At 41.9% G+C, this 9,507-nt stretch overlaps 1 pseudogene; it reads left to right on the top strand.

Annotated features, from left to right (window-relative positions):
- The first annotated feature begins 793 nt into the window (after positions 1 to 793).
- On the top strand, positions 794 to 1,604 carry LOC116902933 (annotated as a pseudogene).
- Positions 1,605 to 9,507: the final 7,903 nt, after the last annotated feature.

Genomic DNA, 9,507 nt, shown 5'->3' with positions numbered 1-9,507 from the left:
TTCATGAGATAGACTGATTTATTTGCTAATGTCCTGTTGGTAGTGATGATGGTGGTGGTGGTTTGTTTTGGTCGTTTGGTTCTTAGAGGCAGAGTACTCTGTAGCTCGAGCTAGCTTTGGCCTGATGGCAGCATGTTCCAGTCTCCCAAGCCTCCAGATTACAGGTATTCACCACCACGTCAGCTTGTGTCGACACTTTTAAAAGCATTCTTACATTTCTTAAAAACTATACAAATTGTGTTTATAAAAATATAATACATTAATGAGTTCCTGGAAGTTTTCTAAGGAGCCACAGTGGACAGCAGGCTACAAATGATCATAGAGTCTGGTTAAATCAGGTTGCTGAGGATCGCATGCGCAGTGAGAAAACTGTCTGCCCGGAACTGGGATAGCAAAAGGCAAAGACCTGGTGGGCCAGGAGCTAAGAATGCCACGTGTTGTTTTCCAAGTTTTAATGAACTTTAAAATTACGAGTGAATAAAATCTTGAAATGTCAAAAATATAAGCATAAACAGCATAACAACCCAGTGGTAAACTGATAAGTTTAAATGTCAGCATGTTAAGTCTGTGATTTTGACCCAATTTTTGTAGGATTAAAAAGAGTTTAAATCATAAAAACAATAAACTAAATATCAAACTATTAAAAACTCCTATTCTCTGGCAAACTTTCAAGAAAATAAAAATCCAAAGCATAGACTAGACGATGTTTTCACATCACGTGTCTAATAAAAGTCTCAAATCTATCGTATATGAAGGGCTCTTGCCTTTCCTTTCAGCAGCACCAGGCAGCAAGATGGTGGTACAGATTTCCAAGAAGAGGAAGTTTGCAGCTGATGGCATCTTCAAAGCTGAACTGAATGAGCGTCTCACTCGGGAGATGGCTGAAGATGGCAGCTCTGGAGTTGAAGTCCGAGTTACGCCGACCAGAACAGAAATCATTATTTTAGCCCCCAGAACACAGAATGTTCTTGGGGAGAAGGGTCGTCGGATCACAGAGTTGACTGCAGTTGTCCAGAAGCAATTCAGCTTCCCGGAAGGCAGCGTAGAGATTTATGCAGAAAAAGTGGCCACACGAGGTCTGTCTGTCTGTGTGCCATTGCCCAGGCAGTCTCTAGCTACAAACTCCTAGGAGGGCTTGCAGTTCGAAGGGCCTGCTATGGTGTGCTTTGGTTCGTTATGGAGAGCGGGGCCAAGGACAGCAGGGTTGTGGTGTCTGGGAAGCTCCGAGGACAGAGGGCCAAGTCCATGAATTTGTGAATGGTCTGATGATTCACAGCGGAGACCCTGTTAACTGCTATGTTGACACCGCTGTGCCCCATGTGCTCCTCAGACAGGCTGTGCTGGGCATCAAAGTGATGATCATGCTACCCTGGGACCCAAGTGGTAAGACTGGTCCCAAGAAGCCTCTGCCTGATCGTGTGAGCATTGTGGAACCTGAAGATGAAATCTTGCCCACCACCCCATCTCAGAACAGAGAGTGGGAAGCCAGAGGCACCCGCCATGCCTCAGCCGGTGCCTACAGCATAACAGGGTCTTGGCAGCTGCATCTGGAAGCTGGATGTTGTCTTGTAAAGACGTTTAATAAAATCTCGAGCAAAGACACACACACACACACACACACACACACACACACTAAATAAATAAATAAATAAATAAATAAATAAATAAATAAATCAACAAATAAACAAATGTCTCTTACAGTTAATAAATAATAAAACTACCCATGCTTTAAAATGAATAAGAGATTTAAACAAACATCACACACACACACACACACACACACACACACACACACACGGTACATTACTGTTGGACAAGAGCATGAATATCCATTTAATATCAGAAGTCAATGGGGAAATAAAGCCTAGAGGTACCAGTATACATCCCAGAATAACTACAGTACCAAGCATTGATCAAGACGTAGAACTGTTGTTACTCTCAAACATTCCTGGCCAGAATACCGTACTATAAAACAACTTTAGAAAACAGTGCTGTGGTTTCTGATGAAATAAAGCATACAAGCTAGAATTCGCACCTCTAAGTAACCAAGAAAAACAAAGACCTGTGGTCATCCTCAGAAGTAAGTGTCCCTGGGAAATTCACTCCCGAGAGCCAAAACTTAGAAACAGCTGATCTCTGAATGAGTCAGTGAACTACAATGTAGGAACTGAAAATGCAAAACAAACAAAAACACCAAGCACAAGGAATCCTGAACCACACAGCATTGTGAATCCCAAAAGCATTACAGCAAGGAAAAGAAGAGAAGCCTAAAAAGCTACATCTGGTAAAAATTCTACTAAAAGAGAGTTCTGGTAAGGAGAAGTTACAGAGTCAGGAAGCAAACTAGTGTGTCCAGAGTTTAGGTAAACGGTGACTGACTGTCCGCAGCATCAGGAAGCATTATGGGTTGACAGAACTAGTTCGTATTTTGATTTGGGTTGTGGTTCCATAATCTCATACACTGGTGGCCATTTTACTAAGGCTCTCAGTCTTACAATCTTTTCTCATGTGTGTGAGTGTGTGTGTGTGTGTGTGTGTGTGTGTGTGTGTGTGTGTGTGTGTGTGACTATGACTGTTTGTGTACATGTGTCACAGTCCACATGTGGCTGTCAAAGGATGACCTCAGGCGTCAACCCTCGTCTTCCACCCTGAGCCCAGGTGCCTTGTTCACCTCTGTGGCCAGGCTAACTAAGCCAGCAAGTTTCAGGAGATTCTCCCATCTGTCTCCCATGTATGGGAATGCTGTGTTTGCTGCAAACAATTAGTTCTATGTGGGTTCTAGATTCCAAATAGGGTCTCATACTTCCCCGCTGAGTCATCTCCTTAGCTTTTTTAAAAATAATTTTCTTTTTCTTGGATATTTTATGTATTTACATTTCAAATGTTATCTTCTTTTCCCCCTCTCCCATGCTCTCCGCTCCCCCAGCTTCTAGGAGGATGCTCCCACGCCCACTCACCCACTCCAACCTCAATGCCCTGCCATTACCCTACATTGGGGAAACAAGCCTTCACAGGACCAAGGACTTTTCCTCCCATTAATGCTGGACAATGCCATCCTCTGCTACATATGTGGCTGGAATCATGGGTCCCTCCATGTGTAGTCATTGGTTGGTGGTTTAGTCCTTGGGAGCTTGGGTGGGGTTTGGTTGGTTGATATTGTTTTTCTTCCTATGGTGTTGCAAACCCCTTCAGTTCTTTCATTCTTTTCTCTAACTCCTCCATTGGAGTCCCCTTGTTCAGTCCAATGGTTAGCTGCAAGCATCCTCATCTGTATCACTTGGGCTCTGGCAGAGCCTCTCAGGACACACCCATATCTGGCTCCTGTCAGCAAGCACTTCTTGGCATCAGCAATAGTGATGGGGTTTGGTGGCTGCATATAGGATGGATCCCCAGGTGGGGCAGTCTCTGGATAACCTTTTCTTCAGTCCTTCCTCTACTCTTTTCCTCCAGTGAGTCTTTTGTTCTCCCTTCTAAGAAGGAATGAAGCATCCACAATTTGGTCTTCTTTCTTCTTGGGCTTCATATGACCTGTGAATCTTTTCTTAGGTAGTCAAGCTTTTGGGCTAATAGCCACTTAACAGTAAGTGCATACCATTTGTGTTCTTTTGTGACTGGGTTACCTCACTCAGGATGATATTTTCTAGTTCTATCCATTTGCCTAAGAATTTCGTGTAGTCATTGTTTTTAAAAACCAAGTAGTACTCCATTGTGTAAATATACCATACTTTCTGTATTCATTCCTCTGTTGAAGGACATCTGGCAATTATAAATAAGGCTGCTATGAACATAGTGGAACGTGTGTCCTTGTTATATGTTGGAGCATCTTTCGGGTGTATGCCCAGGAGTGTTATAGCTGGGACCTCAAGTAGTATTATGTCCAATTTTTCTGAGGAACCACCAGACTGATGGGTCCTGAGTTCAATTCCCAGCAACCACATGGTGGCTCACAACCATCTGTATTGATATCTGATTCCTTAGCTTCATATAATCATTTTTAAGTTACATTCCAATAAGGATAACTTCCAAACCAATAATCAGAAGCTCTTTCCCAGTTATGGTCTGAAGTTGGGGTGTCATGGACCAGGTGTTTATGTTTCCTTAAGAGTCATATCCTCAAGTTCCAGATTTCCTCGTGATGCTTTTGGAAGTACAGTCTGAGGTATGATTGGTTGTATATGGTATTGGTGCCCTTTCAAAGGAAGAGTGAGATGTGAGCCCGCAAACATTGAGGAAAGGCTCTGCAGTCAGGGAGAAGGCACGGACTTCAAGCTAGGAAGAGATGTTAGCATACTGGTACCTTGACCATGCCCTCAGGACCCATAAGAAATTAACGTTTGCTGTTTACCCAGTCTGTGCCATTTTGTATAACTGTAGAACTATTAATTTGTACCTCGGGAGATGTTAATACTCTAAGAACAACAGGCAATATGGTCACAGAAACTTGGGTAATCCTGTACATGAGATTTTTCTCAGGGAGCTCCACGATGAACAGAGCATGCGGAAAAAGATGGGTAGTAGCTGGTTAAGAGGGAGGAAGAGAGAGAGAGAGAGACAGAGAGACAGAGAGAGCGAGAGACAGAGAGACAGAGACAGAGAGACAGACAGAGACAGAGACAGAGACAGAGACAGAGACAGAGACAGAGACAGAGCAGTTGAAACTTGGTTAACTGAACTGAGCTGAGACTTTTTATTTTCCTCATCAAAACTATTCCTCTTGGAACAGAGTCTCTGAATAAACCAGTTTGGGAACTTCTGGTGTCCAATATTCATTGGAGTAGCTTGTCAGCAAAGAAAATAAATCCAATAGACCTGATCTGTCACCTGACTTAAAAAAAAATCCACCCCAATTTTATTTTTTAAAAAAATATACAGTTAATTTTGACTTCTTTTTATTCCAAGTCTATGAATTTTAAAACATATATGGGTTTATGTAACCTATACCATAATTTGTAAAAATGCAATACAGTTATGTGTCTCACAAAACTTTCATCTGAATAATATACTGCTTGCATTCCTAATTTCTGGCAACCAATAGCTTCTTTTCTGTTGCACTGTTAGTTTAAATGAGTTAGTTTCCTGATTATAGTCTCTCCTCTGACTACTGTGATAATATTGAAATATTAAGATCATTAATATTGAAATATTAAGAGAAACTGTGATAATCAACTTTCAAAGAGAGAAAGGTTTTTTTTTAATTAAAAATAGATTACTTTAAATTTATTTTATGTGTACAAGGGCTTTGCCTGCATATACATCTGTGTACCACGTGCCTGCCTGGTACCTGTGGGAGACAGAAAAAGTGTGGGATCCCCTGGAACTGGAGTTAATGAGCCACTATGTGGGTATTGAACCCAAGTCCCCTATGTAAGGGCAATAAGTGTCCTTAACCACTGAGCTACCTCTTCAGCCCTGATGTTTTTAATGGAGATTTCTCAATTGTCAAAAATAAAATGACACCACTTAGATGCACTTATTTTTGTATTAATTGATTCTGCTGATATGTGGGTCTATTTCTTATCAACCCCTGCTTTTCAAAACAGTTTATTTAATCTTCCACCCTTTACATACAAATGAAAACATCTCAAAAAAAAATCTGCCCTGATTGTGACTCGAACTGTATCAAATCTGTAGATCAAAGTTCTGGCTTGATGTATCTGTCATTATGCCCCCTCCTTTAAAAGCATTTCTCTATACACTTAGTTCCTTTGTTTGTATTCCTCTACATGCAGATGTCCAGTCTGACAAGCACCATTTGTTAAAGATGTCTTTTGTCCAGTGTGGATTTCTGGCTTCTTTATCAAAAATTATGTGTCCATAGGTATATAGATTTATGTCTGAGTCTTCCATTTGATTCCATGGGTCAATGTACCTATTTTTATGTGAATATCATGCTGTTTTTATTACTATGGCTTTGTAGTACAGCTTGAAATCAGGAATGGTGAGATCTCTACCAGTTCTTTTATTGTTCAGGGTCTGGAGTATAAAAATTAATTAATTGATTGATTAATTGATTAACTAATTATTAGAAAATAAAACAATAAAATGACTATTAATGATAATCTGTTATATACAGAGATCAGTGCCTTATTCAGTTATACAGAGAACCTTCCTCCTACAGCAGATGGGAAAAAATACAGAGGTTCACAGTCAGATATTACACACACACACACACACACACACACACACACACACACACACACACACAGGAGAGAGAGAGAGGCAGAGACAGAGACAGAGACAGAGAGAGACAGAGACAGAGATAGACAGAGAGACAGACAGATCTTGAAACATACACCTTTAAATGGCATGTCACCATTAAATCCCACCCCTCAGAACTCAAGACACAAAGAGTGAGTGATCCAGAGGGGACGGAGGACACCGAGAGAAGCACTCCCTGTAAATCCACTGAGCAGAGGTGATAGATATGCCCTCACAGAGACTGGAGAACAAAGCACAAGGCCTGCATGGGTCCTCTGCACCAGGGATCAAGGGACCACACACCATGCCCTCTGCACGTATGCGACAGATTTCAATTTAGTGTTGTGATGGGACTCCTGAGAGTGATTTCTGGGCCTATCCGTGGGTCCTTCTGTTGATTTGCTTCGTCCAATCTCAATGTGATGGTTTTTGTTTTAGCTTATTATATTCTATTGTATTACATTTTGTCATTATCTCCTAGAAGCCTGCCCTCTTCCAATGAAAGACAGAGAGGGAGTGGATCTAGATGGGAAAGGAAGTGGGAAGGAACTGAGAGGAATAGAGGGAGGAGAAACTGTAGTCAGGATATAGTGTATGAAAAAGAATCTATTGTTTTTTAAAAAAATAAAAAGACTTAAAAGAGCTGTAAATTAAAAACAAAATAAAACTTTTTTCTTGACCAGCACTTATAGATTTTAATAAGTGATTTGTTAGCTTCACAGTTTTAAAAAGGAAGTTACTAAAGATATTTTTTTAACTTTTTATTGCTGATACATAGAAACATGACAGATTTTGTACATTGCCCTTTGTCTTGCTTTCAACTATCAAACGTGTTTTACAGAATTTAGAAGAAAGCGAAGGCTAGGAGGATGGCTGAGTGAATACGGAGGGGCACTTGCTGACAAACCTGAGGGGCTGGGTTTGAAACATGGGACCCTAATTGTGGAAAGGAAACTGATGCCAGCATGTCATCCTCTGACACGTACACAGTCACTGTGACATAAATGCCCACATGCCTCTCTCTCTCTCTGTCTCTCTCTGTCTCTCTCTCTCCCTTTCTCTCTCTCTCTCCTCTTTCCCTCTCTCTCTCTCTCTTTCTCCCTCTCTGTCTCTGTCTCTTTCTGTCTTTCTTTCTCTCTCTCTCTCTCTCTCTCTCCTCTCTCCCTCCCTCTCTCTCTGATTTGAAAACCCTGCTTTTTCTATCATTCTGGAGGTTTTCTCATGACATTGTTCTTAGTAACCACTCATCTAAGAATGTCTTGACGTCACCTTAATTCCCACGGGCTTGACAATTTTGTCTTTCAGTTCTTGCTAAGCACAGCACACTAGTACAAGGATATGATGCCAGGGATCTAGAGGCAGAGGCAGTGTTGAATTTAAGGCCAACCTGGACTACACAGTAAAATACTGTCTCAAAAAAGGAGATGGGTAGGAGAGAGAGAAAGCGGGAAGAGGGGAAAGAGAAAGAGAGATGGGAGAAAGAAAAAAAAAGATGCTGGGCCATTTTCCTTTCTTCATTCCAGAATTTCTGATAGTCCCTGATACCAGTGCTTCCAGAAATAGTAGTGTTTTCCTCTAAAGGTCTTCAAGAGTTTTTCCTCCCTGTGTGTTGTGGTGTGTACCTTTTATTCTAGTACTTGAGAAGAGGCAAGAGGACCTCTGTGCGTTTGAGGCCAGCCTGGTCTAAATAGTGAGAAAGAGGCAGGCAGAGAGGGGGGAGGGGAGGGAGGAAGAGAGAGTGGGGGGGGGAGGAGAGAGAGAGAGGATCTTTTTCCTTTGTGTTGACTTTCCAGCTCCTTCTTCTATGCAGGGTACAGTGGTTTGAGTGAGAACATAAGGAATGGCTCCCATATGCTCACATATTTGAATGCTTAGCCATCAGTGGGTGGCCCTACTCTAGTTAGAAGTATTAGGCGGTGTGACCTTGTTGGGGGAAATGTCACTGAGGGTGGGCTTTGAGGTCTCCTCTCAGCCTACAGATCAGGATGTAGCCCTCTGCTAATGCTCCAACACCTGTCTGCATGCCACCATGCTCCCCACCACGATGACAATGAACCACCTTCTGAAACCAAACGGTAAGCCAGCCCTAATTAAAGATTTTCTTTGATAAGCATTGCCCCAGCTGTGGTGTCTCTTCACAACCACAGTGACTAAGACTCTGAGATTTGGGCTTTGTTAAGCTTTTCTGTTTGGGTTAACTCGGTGTCTCTCTTGACTCTACGTACGGGTTTGTTCATCTTGTCGATTTGGGAAGGTTTTGGCCATTATCTTTTTCAAATATTCCACCGTACCTCACACTTCTCTCTTTACCTCTGTAACAGTGGTCATGCAAAGTGAGGCATTTGGGTTTACTCCACGGGACCCTTCAGCTTTGCTGTGGTTACTTCTCTGCTGCTGTCCAGAGATGACCTGATGGAGCTGGGGTATTCATTCCTCCATGTACACTTGGTTCTCTTTCTTTCCATACCGTTTCCATTCAGTTCTTCTGTGGGATGAGAGTTGTTTTGTGGCCTTCCAACCTTCTCACTCTGTTCTAAGAGACTTTGCCCACCACCTCTCAAAGCTTTTTGTAACAGTTATTTTAAATGTTTGACAGATAATTTCAATATCTGAGTCCTCTCAGCGTTAATATTAGTTGGTCTTGTTTCTTGTTTTTTATCCTGCAATTTGAGACTTTCCCAGTTCTTTGTAGGACAAATATTTTTATACTATTAGGTAGACAATACTAAGTTATGACAACGTAAGTCTTGTCTAATTCCTGGAAGAGGGCGTTTTTTTTTTTTTTTAAAGATTTATTTTATGTATGTGAGTACAGGCACGCCAGAAGAGGGCATCAGTTCTCATTACAAATGGTTATGAGCGACCATTTGGGTGCTAGGAGTTGAACTCAGGACCTCTGGAAGAGCAACCAGTGCTCTTAAACCACTGAGCCATCTCTCCGGCTCCCACGTATTTCTTTTTTTAATCTGTCAAATGATCCCTATAGGTTTAAGCTGCAAGTTTGGATGATTCTATTTTCAAAGTCACACGTGTGCCCCCCAGTGGCCGGCCTGGCACACATTTAGTCCAACTGACAACATCTGGTATGTTACTTCAGAATAGATTTACTCACAGGTACCTCAGATCTGAGCCCAGCAATTCATAAACCGTTCTCTGCAGCTGGATTAGTATTTTCGTCTTTCAGTGATTTTCCTCATATTTTCCAACCCCCCTGGGCCATACTCTTCATTCAAGCCAGAAAGCTGGGGTTGTGGTTAGCCCTCTCGTGACACACATTTCACACAACCGTGCAGGATGAAGTCATGAGAG

The sequence above is a fragment of the Rattus rattus genome, chromosome 6 (genome assembly GCF_011064425.1).
Source record: "Rattus rattus isolate New Zealand chromosome 6, Rrattus_CSIRO_v1, whole genome shotgun sequence".
NCBI classification, from domain to species: domain Eukaryota; kingdom Metazoa; phylum Chordata; class Mammalia; order Rodentia; family Muridae; genus Rattus; species Rattus rattus.
The sequence above is the reverse complement of the archived record's forward strand: the minus strand, read 5'-3'. Positions and strand labels throughout refer to the sequence as shown.